The sequence below is a fragment of the Haliaeetus albicilla genome, chromosome 7 (assembly GCF_947461875.1).
Source record: "Haliaeetus albicilla chromosome 7, bHalAlb1.1, whole genome shotgun sequence".
NCBI classification, from domain to species: domain Eukaryota; kingdom Metazoa; phylum Chordata; class Aves; order Accipitriformes; family Accipitridae; genus Haliaeetus; species Haliaeetus albicilla.
The window spans coordinates 1,394,909-1,410,806 of record NC_091489.1 but is presented as its reverse complement, the minus strand read 5'-3'; the positions used below and the strand labels follow the sequence as shown (position 1 = coordinate 1,410,806).

The window sequence follows — 15,898 nt, the reverse complement described above, 5'->3', positions numbered from 1 at the left end:
GGTTTGCTGCAGTTCTCAAAAGCATGCTCCTGTCCTGCAGGACCTGGGAGAAGGTGGAAAGGAGACTTGCTCCATGCAAATGCAAGAGGGAAGGGGTCTGCTCTCTGCTGTTGGTGGCAGGGCGTGGGGGAGAGGGGACAGTGACCCATCAGTTTTGAAAATCCTCCTCCATAGAGTAAACGCAAGAGGTGGGATTCATCCCACTGAACTATAGCCCTTGACATGTGGCTAGTTGTTTAGGCTGCCTTGATAGTAAAGGGAAAGAAATGGGTGTTTTTAAGGTATGGCTCAACTGCCATGAGGTAGGCATCTGGGGTGCAGTTCATGCCATGTTATGGCAGAAGGCTGGGTGAGTTTGGACAGATGAACCCCATCCAATTTATCTGAATCTCCCTCAGCATCAGCAACCAATCTTAAGCAACATAAAAGAAGCTGTAGTAGCAGTGAATCCCCCCCAGGTATGCCCAGAAAAGCTTCTGACAGTAAGAAATATTTGGTAGCAGAAAATCCACCCAGAGGAGGAAAGAGGAGAAGAAACACAGCCATGTAGGATGGTTAAAACTGACTGGACAAATAAAATCCTGCAGAATGAAGCACTAGGTCAGCTCCTACCCAAGCAGGTCAGGCTCTAAGCAGGGCCAGTGTGGAGGAGCAGCTGCTCACCTCTGCTGGTGCTGAGGAATGCATGAAGTGAAAACCAAGAGTTGGGAATGCTTTAGGGAGTATTGGCAAAGCTGAGCAAACCTGCTCTGGCTAAACCCTCGTGGTGAAAGAATGTTTTTCTGTTGGCCAGAATTGCAAAGCAAAAGTTTCAGTCTTGAGCACCTTAGCACGTATGTAGGCAGCGAGTAACGTACTGTTTATATCTTTAAACATGTACCGGTTTCTGGTGCCTCTTCACCATCTGTATAGTAGACTTTTGGGGAAAGAACTGGGTATTTCTGAGAAATATTAATCATACTTAAATGATACAATGACTATTGGCAGTTAACAGTTCAGTCCCTGTTCTCCCCCCACCTTTCCCCTCTACTTCTCACAACTAGCAGAGGAAAGATACCATCATTTCAGGAGTGAATAGACCCAGTGAAACATAAGTCATATTTTTATTTCATGTGTTCCTAGATCTGTTACAGAAGAAAGTTAATTATCTGCCTGCACCCCTTTTGGGAAATTGTGAATCAAAAGACAAGATAAGCAGAGGTGAGCAAGTTAAGAATGAATTTAAGTGAGCCAATCATGTTTCCTATATAACTGTTAAAAAAAAAAAAAGGCAAGGAATAATGCTGTGCATCTTCCAGTGCTGTGAAATACTTCTTTTGGAATATTCCTCTGAAATACAATAGTAGGACAACCCCCCCCAAATACTGAACCCCTTAAAACAAGAAACCACAAAGCACCCACATGATGTTGCAGAGCCAAAAGTTTAAATGAGAGAAGAGTGATGTGTGGTGAGCAGGCCCCACTGGATTATGATGTGTTGGTTTGGATGCAGGGATTCCAAAATTCATGGATTTCCTAAGCCACTGATTGCCAGCAGCTGTGAGGAGTCATCCCTGAGAAGAGTTCCCTCTGCCCCTTCCCTGCTTCTGCCTGCTGGGTCCCATGGGACCCAGTACCTCCAGTGTGCACCGCTGGAGCATTCTGCATCCCCCAGCTGCTTCTCCCCAGTGTCACTTCAGAGGCTGGGAGACCCTGAGCTCCCCCTTCCCAAGGCAGCACAGGGTTCAGCACCAGCTGCACTCTATGTGGAACACCCCTCTGCTTAATCCAGAAATAGCTGCAGACCTTTCAAGAGGAGAAATCCCTGCCTGGAAAATGAGGACTAGTTTAGGGGCTGAAACAGCGGACAAAGAGACAAAAAGAAGTGGTTATTTTCCCAGCTGTACCACACTAGCTGTGTGATTTTGCATGAGCCACTTTAAGATTTTGCATCTTAATTTCTTCAAAAAAGGAGAGGGCAATAGTCCCCATTCCTGTGCTACAGTCTAAGGCACCTGTAGGGAATTGGGTGCTCAAATCTTGGTGTATTCACAGGCTGTCTCTAGCTCTGTCTGCAGCACTTCGCACAGGACATTTACACCTCCCTGCATACTGCCTGCTGCAGTGTGGGGAGGCACAGGGAACCTTCTCACATCCCAGTTAATTTAAAGCTCTGATTTGAAAATGTCACAGAGAAAAGGCAGTGACACCTCCCATTTCATCCTGTTACAAGGCTTAATTCATTACACCTGGAACAGGGCTTTACTGGGATGAACTCCATAGCTACTGTCTCATCCCTCTCACCATCCTTCTTGCAGCTCTGACCGAGCTCTCTGGCACAGAGAGGTAGCGGTTGTATTATAAACCCAGTTTGGTTAATCTGGTTATAAACTAACTTACTGACCTAGGCTAATGCATTTATTCCTCTTCCCTGCACTCCCTAGTCACACTGGGATTAGTGTTTGCAAATACTTGAGCAATAAAAAAAATAAAAACAAGCAAAAAAGGAATACATCATAGTCTTAGAGAAAAGAAGAGCCTGCATCTTATCTGCTACATCTCCAACCCACAGTGCTATTCCCCTCCTAGAGCCGCCCACCTGCTCAAGCTTCTGGAGGTTGGTGACTGCAGAGCACTGGAGTGAAAGAACAATAATAAATGGCAAAAGAAAATTTGAAACTTTCAGCGGGAAACAGAAACAGACTGTCTTGTGCCTCCTGGGCTAATGGGATGTCATGTACCAAAGAAAAGAGGCTTCTCTTGCTTACTTGCTCGTCTCTGCGTGCTTTGTGATGGGGTAATCTGTGGTAATACAGACCCATAACAAATGCACTTACTCAGCGCTGTTCCAGCTTGGAGCAAGCGCAAACCCATAATTTTTGCAGCAAAGTTTTATTGCTGCAGTAAAGATATTCATTAATAGAAACAATTTGCAAAAGACTGGACAGACTTAGCCAACAATAAACTTAGATGTACTTGCTCCTAATTCCTTGATTTATTCACTGAATTAAAATATTGCCAAGGAGATAGCATTCTCTTTTTTTTTTTTTTTAATGTTTTATTAAGAACATAGAAGAAAAGGTACAAATTATGTGAGAAGAGCTCATTTGCTTTGGGACAAAATAGCTCCCTGAAATTGCCTCCAAGCCTATTTTTTCATGTGTGTGTTTCTGAAGTAGAGTTGTAAAAAAGAACTTTACTATTAAAAAAATATATGAGGAAGATGAAAGTCTTTTATATTGTTTAAATAGTCTGTTAAAAGTGCTTCATCTATGTGTCATAGGGCATGAATTTGGCATTATTAATAAAGCTGAAGACAAAGCCAGAGGCTGCAGAACAGGTACTCACCACCATCCATGGTCTTGTTTCAAACAGAGGTGAAGTCACAAGGTTAGCAAGAGCATCGTATGCTCCAGCGCAGCCTCAACGCACCGCAGCTCCTGCCAGAGACCCTTTTTGGGAAACTCTGTCTTTTATACTTCCTGCACCTCTGCGAGAAGCTTGTGACACACCCTGGCGTCACTGACATTTACCAGACCCTCCTCCTCCTCTGTGTGCTTTCACTAACACAGGGACGTTGTGCTGTGTGCCACGCTGCCTTCAGACACTCGGGGTGTTCAGGTGCTTCCTCAGCACATGCAGCCAAGGGCTGCGGACGAGCACTTTTTAATGAGACTCAGTGAAATGAAGTGGGTTCTGCTTTTGCACTGACACGTGAGAAATTGTGGTGAAGGGGCAAGAGGAAAGAGTCTCCTTTCTTGTTATCTCTCCTCTCCACGGCAGATCCTGCTTCACCTGCCAGAGCATCCACCAGAACCCAGTGCTGTAGGAAACAGGACAATTCCCATCTCCTCCGCCAGACCCTTTCTGGGGAAGGTGTTCAACTACCACATGAAAAATCTCAGTGTGCAGGATTGCTAGTGCTGAGCATCCCCGTGCTCTTCTCCCACACGCTTGCAGCATCCTTTCTAGATTATCAGCAGCTCAAGTGAGTAAGTGGACTTTCCCCCCGCTTTCTGCTTTTGGGTGGTTTTGTGTTACCATCTGCTGAGTATCAGCATGCATCATCTTCCTCAAAAGATTTTTGCGCTTCTGCGGTTACTGCAGAAGTTTCAAACCTCAGGACGTAGCCCCGGGAGGACCTGCAGCACTGTCAGCTCTGGTCGCTGCCTTGACAGGGAGTCACTTCATCCAGTCCTGTTCCTAAATTGATCGGCTTCAATACAAATCAGTGGCTTTTGTTTTGTTGCTGTCAAAGGTGGACCCCTGCTCTTGGAACAAACTCCTCTAACAGGTAGAAACATCACCAGCTCCTCATGAACTTGCTGTCCTTCCAAGATGACTCAAAAGTATTTGCTTTGGCATCTTGTCCTCTGCATCTTCTTCTTACAATGTGTCAATGCTGTTACTGCAGCTGAGACTGATGAAAAAATAAAGCATCACAGGATGAATCCCAGATAGAGCTTACAATCCCTAACTGGTTCAAAAGCACCTGGCACTTATCCTGCAGTTACACACGCCGGTCACCTGCGCAGTGCTGGAGGAAGGTGAAGCAGCTCAGGATGGACCCAAATGAGCCAGTTCACTGAGCAGGAAACTTCCAAAACCATCCAGAAAGACCAGTCTCATGGGAGAGAGAGAACACAACTCAGGCAATGTTTATGTGGCTGGGAAACACATAAAGAGGCACTATTCTGCTTCAGCAAATTGAAATAAAGGAAAACCTATGCTACCTGTGTTCCATTTAGGCCAATTTAGAGATAATCTGTTTACTCTGTATCAGACAAGTAACTGTGTAGTTAAATAGCTATTATAAAGTGCCAGGCAGCTACTGTCTGGCTCTCATGAATCACTGTCCTTTTCAGGGTAATCTGATCCATGTCTTAATTATTTGACTATTATATGGGATACGTATTACAAGGAGCAGTTAAGTTGTGTTAAATGAGTTGATCAGTTACATCAACACCAGCACTTCAGCCCTGCTGCTCGTACAAACTTCGGAGGCAGAATCCAGCTCACTGCAAGTAGCTTCAGCCAGCATCCAAGCAGAAGTCATTTTGGGAATGATGCCTTTCCTAAGCATTAAAACACTACAAGCCGTGAGTATTTGGTAGTCCGTGGCTCTTGGGAAGAGTAAGAACTTTTCACTGCTGGGGAGAGCCAATTTGTTTCCCCCAGCACAGTATTGTTAAAAACCCCAACATTACGGTGGAATGTTTCTATTCAAATTATTTTACGACGGTGTAATGGCTAACCGCAGCCAAAAGAGAACTTCAGTAGAATTTGAGTACATGTAAGAGTCTGATCCTATAGGCAAGGCAGCAAGCGATTGGTAGTTTTAACGTCAACTACTTCAACATGAAGCCACATGTTTCACTCCCTAGCTCTCTCAAGCCCAAACTGAATATATCTGAAGTGAAGGATCCCATGGGTGGTCTCAGATCCTATGTAAACACCCATCCAGAGTTTCAGGCCTTCCTTAGACATTGCGTCAGCCCCGCTGTCAATTAAAAACCTCAATGTTTCCCTCTCAGTACGCCAGTGCCACTGTGGTTCTGATCCCATCCTGGGGTATTTCATGTATAGGATGCTGAGGCTTGAAGACTATCAGCATTTTTATCTGACTTCACAGAAGGTGACCGACACTTTCCTTAGCACTCTCTAAGTACACATCACCGGCTTTTAGGCACACTCGCTTTTGACTTATCTCAGTAGGCAGGTGCAGTTCACATCTCTGTGACTCTATTTATTGCTCTGTTTTCCTTTTGTTCATCAATTATCCAAGCAGGTACGCTGCCTTTGAGAGTTTTATCTTTTAACCACTTCCGCCAAGAAGGACTAGAGATGAAATACTTCTCTCAGGTACAGGCAGAATACTTAGAAATGGTGGGTGTAAAGCCTTTAAACATAATCACAGTGCTGTCTGTGGGAGCGGTGGGTATGTAGAGATAGGCACGATCACCTAGATTTGCTCTGTACTTGCACTGCTACTAAAAGCGAGGGGAAGAGGCTGTAAGACCTCAGTGAATCCATCCCCAGATCCATGGTGGCTGAAGCCAAAGACAACAAGAGAAAGGAGGCAGGCAGGTGGTTTGCAGTTTGTTTTCTGCACATACTCCCAAGCTTTAACTTCAAAGTTTTGGTTCACGCCACGTTCTATGTTGTCAGAGCCAATTAAAGCAAATAGTTTTCCTTAAAAAAGAATGAGAATTATTTTAAAATAAACAATTTACTATGCCTTCATAACACTGAGTCTTCTTGTACGGTCATGTTTTATACCTAGGGAGTTCTCAAAACATTTATTAAAGCTTTGCTTAATTTGATTGTGTATATTTGCAGTCCTTTCATGCCTTAGTGATTCTGTCTCTTTGACATATTCCCTTTAACGTGTGCACCTCATGAGCTATCTTTTACAAAAACGTGATCCTGCATGAACAAACATAGCACGCTTCTCAACAGTGCCAGGCCCAGTCTATGCCCAAGAAAGCCACACTGTGCTGTTTGCTCACAAGAACACATTTGTTACCCTAAAGTTAAATTAACTATTAAAAAAAAAAAAAAGGCTGAAAATACCTGGTAACTTATGTTAGAACCTAGGTTACTCTGCTGACCTCCACTGCAAGAAGAGTGATTAAAATTTGTTGCCCAGGTCACAGTACTAGAGCTAGATGGCAGTTGTTCATCAAAGTGACTTCTCAAAAGAAAACACTGTTCCTAATAAATTCCACAGCAAGTTAGCTCAGAAAGAAAGATTTCAGTTCCGGTTGGTTCCACTTGAACTGAAACATTGAATTTGCTGAACTGAATTGAAACATGTAATCTTGAATTGGTCTGACATTAAATTGCAACTCATTCAGCAATGAAATATCTCATGGGAATTTAGTTCCTGTATTTCACATCTTTGTCCTGTGTGTAAAATTGGACTTCGTACAGTCTCTCCTTCAACTAAGTCACACGGGCGTCCCAAGGCAGAAAGGATCCCAGTGCCTCACAGGAGATGGTGCCTGGCCAGCACGCACAGGCTGTATGATCTTAGAAAGCAGAACTCATAAGGCTCTACTGCACCTCAGCAAGGTGTAATTCGTTCTGAGAAAAACACAGCACAAGATGTTTTTACATCCTGAATTCAAAGCCTTCCTGTATTTTCCACTAATTTTGCTTTAAGTGAATTGAGTTGAAAACAGACTTTGAAACATCACTTTCTCAGCAGGTGGAGAGTCCACGCAGCTGCAGCCAGCTCTGCCCATGGCTATGCAAGAGCCCCCCGCACCGCTTCGGGGATCGGCTCACACGGGGCTGAGCAAACGGCACGAGCGGTTTCAGGTAGGCAAACTGACATTACTGAAGCCCAGCTTCAGGCTGAGCACTGAAGAAGGTTTTGCATACAAGCAAAAGCATCACAGTTCAAATCCAGGTATTGTAGGTCCCTTGCAATCTGCTGACCTGTCCTTCTGTTTCCCTGCATCCCGCCACAGGACAAGACAGCGTGAAGCACCGAAGGAGCTACATCTCCCAGCTCTCAGCTCTGTTGTTCTGCTCTTTTGCTGACCTAAACCACCGGGAATGTTTCTCCCCTTCGCTGTAGGAAGCCAGAGTCACCTAGACAGAAGCATTGGTGAGTTAAGGGTGAACCTGACTCAACTGCCCGCTTCCCAGTAATGTCCCTCCTCTTACATCAGGGAGGGACCCTGACAGCTCCTCTGCTGTTCTGCTTTGCCCGGCAATGCCAAACCAAGATACTTGGGATCTCCCCACAAACACGCCTCTCAGCTCTCAAGCTACTGAGCTGGCATTTTGGGAGGCACGCAGGGAAAGTTTGTGTGTTGAAGTCAGTAGGTTTACTCTGGGGGGGCTTTGACACAGTCTTTTCTCAAGCAAACAAAATAGGAGAAGTGAAATTGTGAGTAAATTCCTGACATTAAGACCAGTACTGACCTGGGATTCCTCACCGAGAGGAGTTCTTAGAGCAGTTGTAGGGGATGCCCTGAAAATCGCATGATTGTGATCTCACCATGAGGTTATTAAAAGATCCTTATCCTCCAGCAGAGGAAGTAATCTGCACAGCAGGCAGGCTTTCGTCAGGGACATGCAGTTGCCCACGTTGCCTGTTGGTCAGTCCCAGGAGGGAAGGGCACACGCTTGGTGTCACTGGGAATTTACCTTCTTCATGCCTGCGTCATGTCACGGGTGATGGCCTTTCTCTTCAGTTCTTTTTCTGGAGAGGGGGGAAAAAAAAAAAAAGCAGTTTCACCAGATTGACATCTGCTCTGCACTAAAGCAGCTTCCTCAGCCTGCATCCAGGAATTGAGCTGTGACAAGGGAAACGTACCCAGAGACGCAAGTGGGGAGAAGTCAGGCTGGCAGAAACACAGACGCTCTGCTTTCTGCTGCTGAGGTGCAGAGGCCGAGCCGGCTCATCAGCTGCTGGCCGCGTGTGCTGCTGGTTCCTCCGTCTCCTCAGCCCTCAGGTCAGGGGTGGGGGGCTTCCCATGAGACCTGCTCCATTTTGTTTGCCCACACTACCAGGTCCATTTGTATGCGGAGGGACCTGTGATGAGCAAACGGATCCTTTCTGGCCTGAACTAACATGAAGGAGACAGTGGTCACCCCAGAATGACAGGTGGGGAAAGGAGAGGAGATGAAAAAAAAAAGGAAGAAAAACTCCTGGGATGTTGCAGGAACTGTGCATGGCCACTGGTTATGTCTAGAGAGGGTTTTGAAGCCTTCCCTCTACTTCATTCCCACACAGGTGGGCAAACTGCTGGGAAGTTCCCACAGGATATCAAACCCTAATGAGCAATTAATTGTTTAGGGAAATAAAGAGATAGTATTATGTGTCCTAAAAAAGAATTGAGGGTTAAAGTGTCTGCTGACCATACAGCAAGCATCCTTCCTGTGAGCCTACGTTACCATGTTCAAAAGGTGTAAGATTTAACACCAATCCCCTGCGGCCTTTGAAAGAAAACTGGGTATAGAAACAGGGAATAATCCCATCAGTGGTTTCTCCAAGAAGAGCCCATCCAGTCTTCTCTATCATAGATGTGGCATTCTTCATCCCTGGGCTTAAAAAATAACAATAATAAAAAAATCATATTGTGATTTTTCACGCCCTTTCTGTCCTTACTGTCACTCTTTCTGGTTTAGCTTCCTGGTGCCAGGATTAAAATGGCTTTTTCTTGCCTTTTTAACAGAATTGAGTGAAAAAAGCAAATTGAAACGAGCTGTTTACAGAAATTGTAGACTTTTACAAGTCAGAAGTGAAGCTGTACGTGATAATTTACAACAAAATAAGACACCAGCCCAATAACTGCAAAACCACTTCAAAAAAACCCCTTGAAGATGTGGAAAAAAAAAAGCGTCAAAGTGAAAGAAGGGAACCGAGAACAAAAACAGTGAGACAGACCTAAACCAGAGCAGGATTCATGCTTTCATGCCTAGAGTCTAGTAGCTGATCTCCACTTGGTTATCAGTACAAATCCGACTGGGGAGAGATTTGCAAGAATCACTGTCAATAATGTTCTGCATACATAGGGGAGACTCAAATCCAGGAATCAAAGCACTTAAGCATTCAAAACCTTGATCAAGTGTTGCAGGCTCCTTCGAGGCATGAACAGTTATGGCTGCAATCAGTCTGAGATGAAACCGGGACTCGCTGGGTGCCTGCCCGGGAGAACGGAGTGCAATTACAGCTCGTTTGTCTGTCTAACATGATTAAACACCACACTTCTGCAGTACAGCAATGCCAGTTTATATCCAAGGTGCCCAGAGAGCTTAAAGCCAATTTCCAGCCTCTGCTGAAGTTGTATGAGCATTTATTACAGCACTTACACCTGCATTTCTCTTGTCTAGGTAGGCAGTAGGAGTCACCGAGAACAGAGAGCAAAGTCAAGGTTCGAATCCAAAATTCCTTGCCCTCCATCTCTAACTGCGAGAAGAATCGTTCCTGACAGCAGTGGGCTTATTGAACACCACAATCGCCTGTCCCCTTTCCCGACAGGAAGCAATTTAGCAGAAGTAGTGCCGTGTATGTTATACGAGTACTGAATTAAAGATGTGGAGCATTATACCCAATTCGGTGGAGATGCTACCGTGAGGCAATGCTAACAGGCTGAAGATGGTTTCTACTCAAGGTGAGATCCAAAACAATAACAACAAACACATTCCTAGTTCACATGTGAGCACAAAATCTGTAATGGACTGAAGAGAGCAGTTTGCAATCTCATGCTTCCAAGTGCAATAGGTTTCCAAAGGGAGATACCGAAGCCTAATGACTGCAGTAAGCTTTACCTGCTACTGAAGAGGTGCTGCAGGTCACTGGCACACAGCAGCTACCTCGCAGTAAAATCCTGGAAGGGCCCAGCTCTGTAGTTTTTAATGCAATACAGTTCAGAGACAAAAAAACCTGGATTGTTTGTGCTAACTATTGCACCCACGTCTCATCTCCACAGCACTGCTTGAGCCAAAACACTAGTGCATCCTCGTTACTTTGCTATGAAATCCTGCCCTTCCTCAGTAGAGGAGACAGTTTGTGGTACAAAGCATTGACATAAATGAAAGTTATTCAACACTTGCACTCAAAGATCCCAGAAACCATTACTAACAAACTTTGCACTCTGGATTAATTTTTTTTTCCTTAAGTGTACAAGGATATACTGATAAATTAACATGCATGGACAAAAGTGGATTAGTTAAATTGCATTAAACCTACACAAAGACACGCTTATTCAGAATTAATGTGATCTTAAGTCATTGTAGCTTAATTCACATTGAAAGTTAAATTAGTGTACCTATAAATTACCCTTATTGACTAATTGAATCAGCTGTGGCAGGATTACCGAGCAGGGTCATGTCAAGTTATCCAAGAGCAAAGTGGAAATTACATCAGTTTGCCTGGAAAAACAAGTCATACCTGCAGTGAGAGACTGACAGTTTTCCTTTTCAAGCAGGAGAAAACATGTGCTGGGCTGGAAGATTCTTCCTGGAGCTTTTCCTATGATCAGCCCATACAAACCTTTGCGTGTACAAAAGTGGTTTTACACTCTTCTCTTTGGTCACATTTATCCAAGAGCAACTTAAACATAAAATCTAGGGCTAATATTTTAATTTCTGCCCTTTGTGGAGGGATGTGGTGTCAGATTGGTTCCATCTTCTGGTACAAGACATGGAGAGACTTACTCAAACCACCATCCAGCAGTGCTTTCATGAAGGCAGTGCTAGAAGCCTGAGCCTTCCCCAGGGCATATACCACCTAAAGCTTCACCTACACTCCAGGAAAGCACTTCTCCCCATTTCCTTGCAAGGTATCTTGTCTGTAAACAACCTTTTTCAGTGCCCCATGCACAGGATTCTTCCAAGGGATCCCTTTGTCACAGATGAAGCATTTTTTGCTACCGCTTTTTCTTGTTAGTTGGAAAAAGAAAAGATAGATTCCAAGTTCTTTTTAATGCTTTTAATTTCTATTTGCCATAATCTATGTGAAGCTAGAAACCCATAACTGCCACTCACAGTCGTAAACGGAGACATGCAAGTAAGTCAGTTTGCATGCATTGCATATGATGCATTGGTATAACCAGCAGCCTTACAAGGTGGGGGGAGCTGAATTCACAGCCTGGATAATTGCATAGTTTGAAGCCCTGATCACAGTCGTAAAAAACATGTGCTACAACAAATACTGCTGCTGCTGGCTGGCACTTACTAGATGCAAAAAAAGAGTAAGAACTACTAGCAATTTGCAACCAAGGGTAAGACCGTGTGTTTTTCGATGTGTCTGCAGGCAGGCGGTGGCAGGGAGGGTAAGAGGGACTCCTGGTGGCAGCGTTCGTTCCAGCTCATCCACCTCGGCAAGCACATAACCTGCACCAATCCTCGTCTTGAATCGGTGATGAGGAGTATTTTTCTCAATATTGCAGCAGTTAGGACTGCTGGGAACGTTTGCCAATTCCAAGGATGGAAGGAGAGGTAAGCAAAGGAGCAGAGCAAGGACAGGGCAGTCTTAACAGCCCTGTGTCAGCACAGGGTTTTTAGACTGATGGCCGATCTGAAGGCATTTTCTTTAAGTAGCCTTTGCTAAATTGAGAAAAAATCCAAAATAGCTTTTTTTCTTTTTAAATGAAAAGCAAAGCCTGCCTAGCTGGGAGTTTAGGACAAAGCCTGGGAGGAAGAAAAGGAGAAATAAACCATCACTGACTCCTTGAGACAGGGTAGGCACAGAAGCTGGTCTGCAAGTGGAGCACTTACAGCTGGTGAGAAATGAGAAAACACACCACGGGACAGATGAGAGACCTCATCAAATGCCTGCTTTGAACTGAGCAGAGAGAGGGTCTGAACCCGGCTCCCCATAGCCCAGGAAAACATACTGCTCATCAACACATCCCCCCTTCTCTGAGGCTCCCTCACTCCCAGGTTTATCGCCACACAAGTGTGCGTGTCTCGGGGTTAACCTCCCCTCGCAGGGCTCTAGACCTGCTCCACCTGCCCTGAGGTTAAGGGGGAAACAGGGTTTTCCCACTTCTGCTCAAAGCTGCTGTGCATCAGCGCAACACAATGCTTTGAAGGGCAGCTCCTCTTTCCTTACATACAGCAAGCTGCTGTGGCCTCCCATCTGTGCCAAGGTTTGGTTTTACTTTGATATTTTATCCCTCTAAAGCTCTATTAATCTGTTTTATTTCTATCATAGGAATAATCCTTTATGTAAGCACAGCTTCTACAGTTGAAGTCCTCACTTTGCTTGAAGCAGATTAGCTTTGCGAGACTATCCCGTGTGAAGCACAGGTGATTATTTTTTTTTAAACCCTTGTTTAGTTCCTCCAGAAGCTTTTTTTTTCCCCCCCTAAAGTTTAGCTGCTATACAAACATGAGACTTGTCTTTCACAGGAAGCTAACCTCAATCATGTATGTAGGTTAGTCCTTTGAAAGGGTATTTAGGTGCATAAAGCTCTTAAGAGGCTAAGTCCTCTGGATTCCTCTAGGAGTGAAGCACTTTGCCCGTCAAATTGCTTTTGAACAATCTCACAAGGTGCCTGGTTTGTATTTTAACATCTAAATACCTTTCAATATTTACCCTTTGGGGCCTGCTTCATGCTATGTACCTGTTGTTATATTTCTGTTTTGTAGGTCAGAAGGTTTTTGGGATGATAAAAATCTAACAGTTACATTAATGCAAAAAAACCCCCCAAAACACAAAAAAACTTTAGAGCAATCTTTTTTAACCCAGGTTTCTTAATAACTTTTACTAAGTGTATTTTTGTGGTGAGATAAAAGCATATTTTTGAGAACTACCCAATACAGAAGAGAACCTTTGCCTACTTGATTTTACCTGCAGAACAAACCAAACAGCAAACAGCAGAGCCGTGGTGATGTCAGAGGTCACAAAGCATGAGTCAGACTCTCAAAAAAAGCCTGTTTTTTCTTGAAGAGAAAAACAAACTGAAGAAAACAACTCCCTCGCCACAATGCAATGTTTTGGATTTGCCTCTTCATTTCCTTGTCAGTCCCCTGTGGGTGTGGAAGACTCCCCAGCTCCCAGGCACCCCACGGGAGATGGCTCAGCACCCCCAGAGGGGACCCCTGGCCTCTGCCTCCAGCAGTACAGGCACCCTCAGCGGTCCCCACACCACCCCAGATCACCGGCCTGCACCCACATCTACCCCCCCACCGGAGGAGCCAGGGGACCCCCACCACAGCTGGAGGAAGAAGAAGCCCCAGGGGTCCAGGAGCTTCCACCCACTTGCCAAACGAAGCACCCAAGAAATGGAGGAAGCAGACGGCCAACTCAGCGAGCCCAGCAGCAACGGCACAACAAGCTGGTGGGCTGTATCTGCTCCATCTTCCTCGTGGGAGGGTTTCAGGTCCTGCTGAGGACCTCCAGGTGGGCGTGCTGGCTCATCAGGAGCTCCAGTTAGCTGCTCTCCGTCAGAGGCGTTGGTAGCCAGCGAGCCACAGGTGTCAAGTAGGCATCGAGCTCCTGGTCCCGGCCGCAGCCCAAGGAGCAGCGGGGCTGAGAAAGGGCTGCAGCAGGAGCGCGCAAAGGAGACGGGTTTCTCACAAGGCCGGTCCGTCGAGGAGGTCCCTCTCCTGCACCTGGTCCCTGATGCTCGTGTCCCTTGCACTGCCGGCACCACAGGGGCTGGTCAGTGTTCAAACGGTACCCACTGGGCATTTGTTCAGGAGGTTTTCATGTGCTCAGAAAAGATATTTTACCCTTGAAGATGACACCTACTCACTTGGGTACACACCCTTAGCTGCAACACACCCTGTCTTTGCCAATAATTACTGTTATTTACATACACCTTGGGAATAGGTAGCAGATGAAAAGCACAGACAGCCTTCAAAACCCAAGGCTGTTGCACAACCAGTGTTCGCAGCACCGGAGGTGCGGAGTCTCTTCCTGCTCCTGCACCAACCGACTCCACCTGAGCCCCTGTGTGGTCAGGCCCCCAGTCCAGGCAGCAGCTGGTATCATTTAAGAAACCAAAGCTTTATGTTGGCAGGATCAATCACTCAAGAAAATTATTTTTCAAAATAGCAAAATGCAGTAAATAGATCTTCAGATGTGTAGCTTAAGATGTAAAGCAATCTCTGTATTGTCAAAATGCTTTGTTAAAGGGAGCTCAGCTGATGGGAACACCACTTCCATTAGCTTCCTCAAGATGTATTTTTCTAAAAGCAATCCTTTTAATTGCTGGAAATGGAAACTCCTAAAATGCAATTTAACTAGTACAACTGCAAGTGCTTAAACATAATAGCAAGAACAATTTGCCCACTCTTCCAAGAAACTGAAATTTTGAATTTAAAATTACTTTAATTTTTAAGCAGGTTTCACTGCTTCCATTTTTTAAAACCGAAATTAAGGAGCAGCCATGGTTTGTTTCCTCATAAGAGGGTTCTTTTTGTGTCCACCTTTGCCAAAAACCACGTTAGTATCGGAACTCCTACTTTTACTTAAAGATGAGGAAAATACAAGCCTTCCCACGTACGTATCTCATTGTGTGACAGCGCTCATCAGAGGAAGGCTGCCATTGGTGATTTTCTTCCTGATTTCTGTTGTGTTTTGCAACAATCCTTTCAGCAGCAGTCACTGGTAGATAAAAGTGACCGTGTGTTTGCAGATGTGAGTAAGCTGTAACCTTGTCTGTAGGAACTGATTTGATTGTCCACATCTACGTTCTCCTTCAGCACCTGAACAGGCACGTTCAGATTTGCCCACTGGGGAAAAGTAGGTGCAGTGCAGAGCCTGGCACACATTTGTTTGGGGGGGTGTTAGTCTTAATATCTACAGTAAGCATTTAAATTATTCTCTAGAATTACACTAAATTATACTATTTTGTAGAAAAACCAGCACACTCTAACAGCAGGCACTTGAACAAGGAACTTCCACTTAGCACCAACTGCTGAAAGGTTTACTTGGAGTAGGAAATGATATTGTAAACTATGAGGCAGAGACTCTGAAGAAGCTGTTTAGTGTGTGTACGAGTGCCTGCTTTAATAACTGCTTCCAAGCAGAAATAAAGGCCCAAATCAGCTCATGAAATCTTCTGCATCAGGGAGAATGCAAAACAGTTAATCAGCAAAGTTGGCTTCAGATATTAAGTATTTGGACAATTGCATCTTCCTCTTTGTATCTTGCAACTATAATACTTTTTGTAAATGCCAACCTCTCAGCCCTTTAGGTAGGAAATTTTACTTGGCTTAAAGTAACATGAAAATTATTTCTGATAGCTTGGAGGAAAGTGGTTAAAAGCTCAGAGGCAAAGAGACTACAAGCTCACTAATACTTGCACTATTTCCTCTACAAATTCTCCTATTCATTGGCTTTTAAAGTTAACAGCCATCATCAGAGATCCTTCTAGACAGAGCCAGCATTTCAGCAAAAGCTTAGAGCAACTCCGGAATTTTTACTTTGGTTTTCAAAGTGCTTTTG

At 44.7% G+C, this 15,898-nt stretch overlaps 1 long non-coding RNA gene across 1 annotated transcript in view; it reads left to right on the top strand.

The window, feature by feature from the left end:
• The window catches only part of LOC138685931 (uncharacterized), a 31,746-nt gene extending 20,177 nt beyond the window's left edge, over positions 1-11,569 (top strand). Inside the window, exons 4-7 of the long non-coding RNA XR_011325305.1 lie at positions 1,123-1,200; positions 7,187-7,302; positions 7,455-7,594; positions 9,171-11,569. This is a non-coding gene — a long non-coding RNA (uncharacterized lncRNA). The remainder of the gene's footprint in view (positions 1-1,122; positions 1,201-7,186; positions 7,303-7,454; positions 7,595-9,170) is intronic.
• The last annotated feature ends 4,329 nt before the right edge of the window (positions 11,570-15,898 follow it).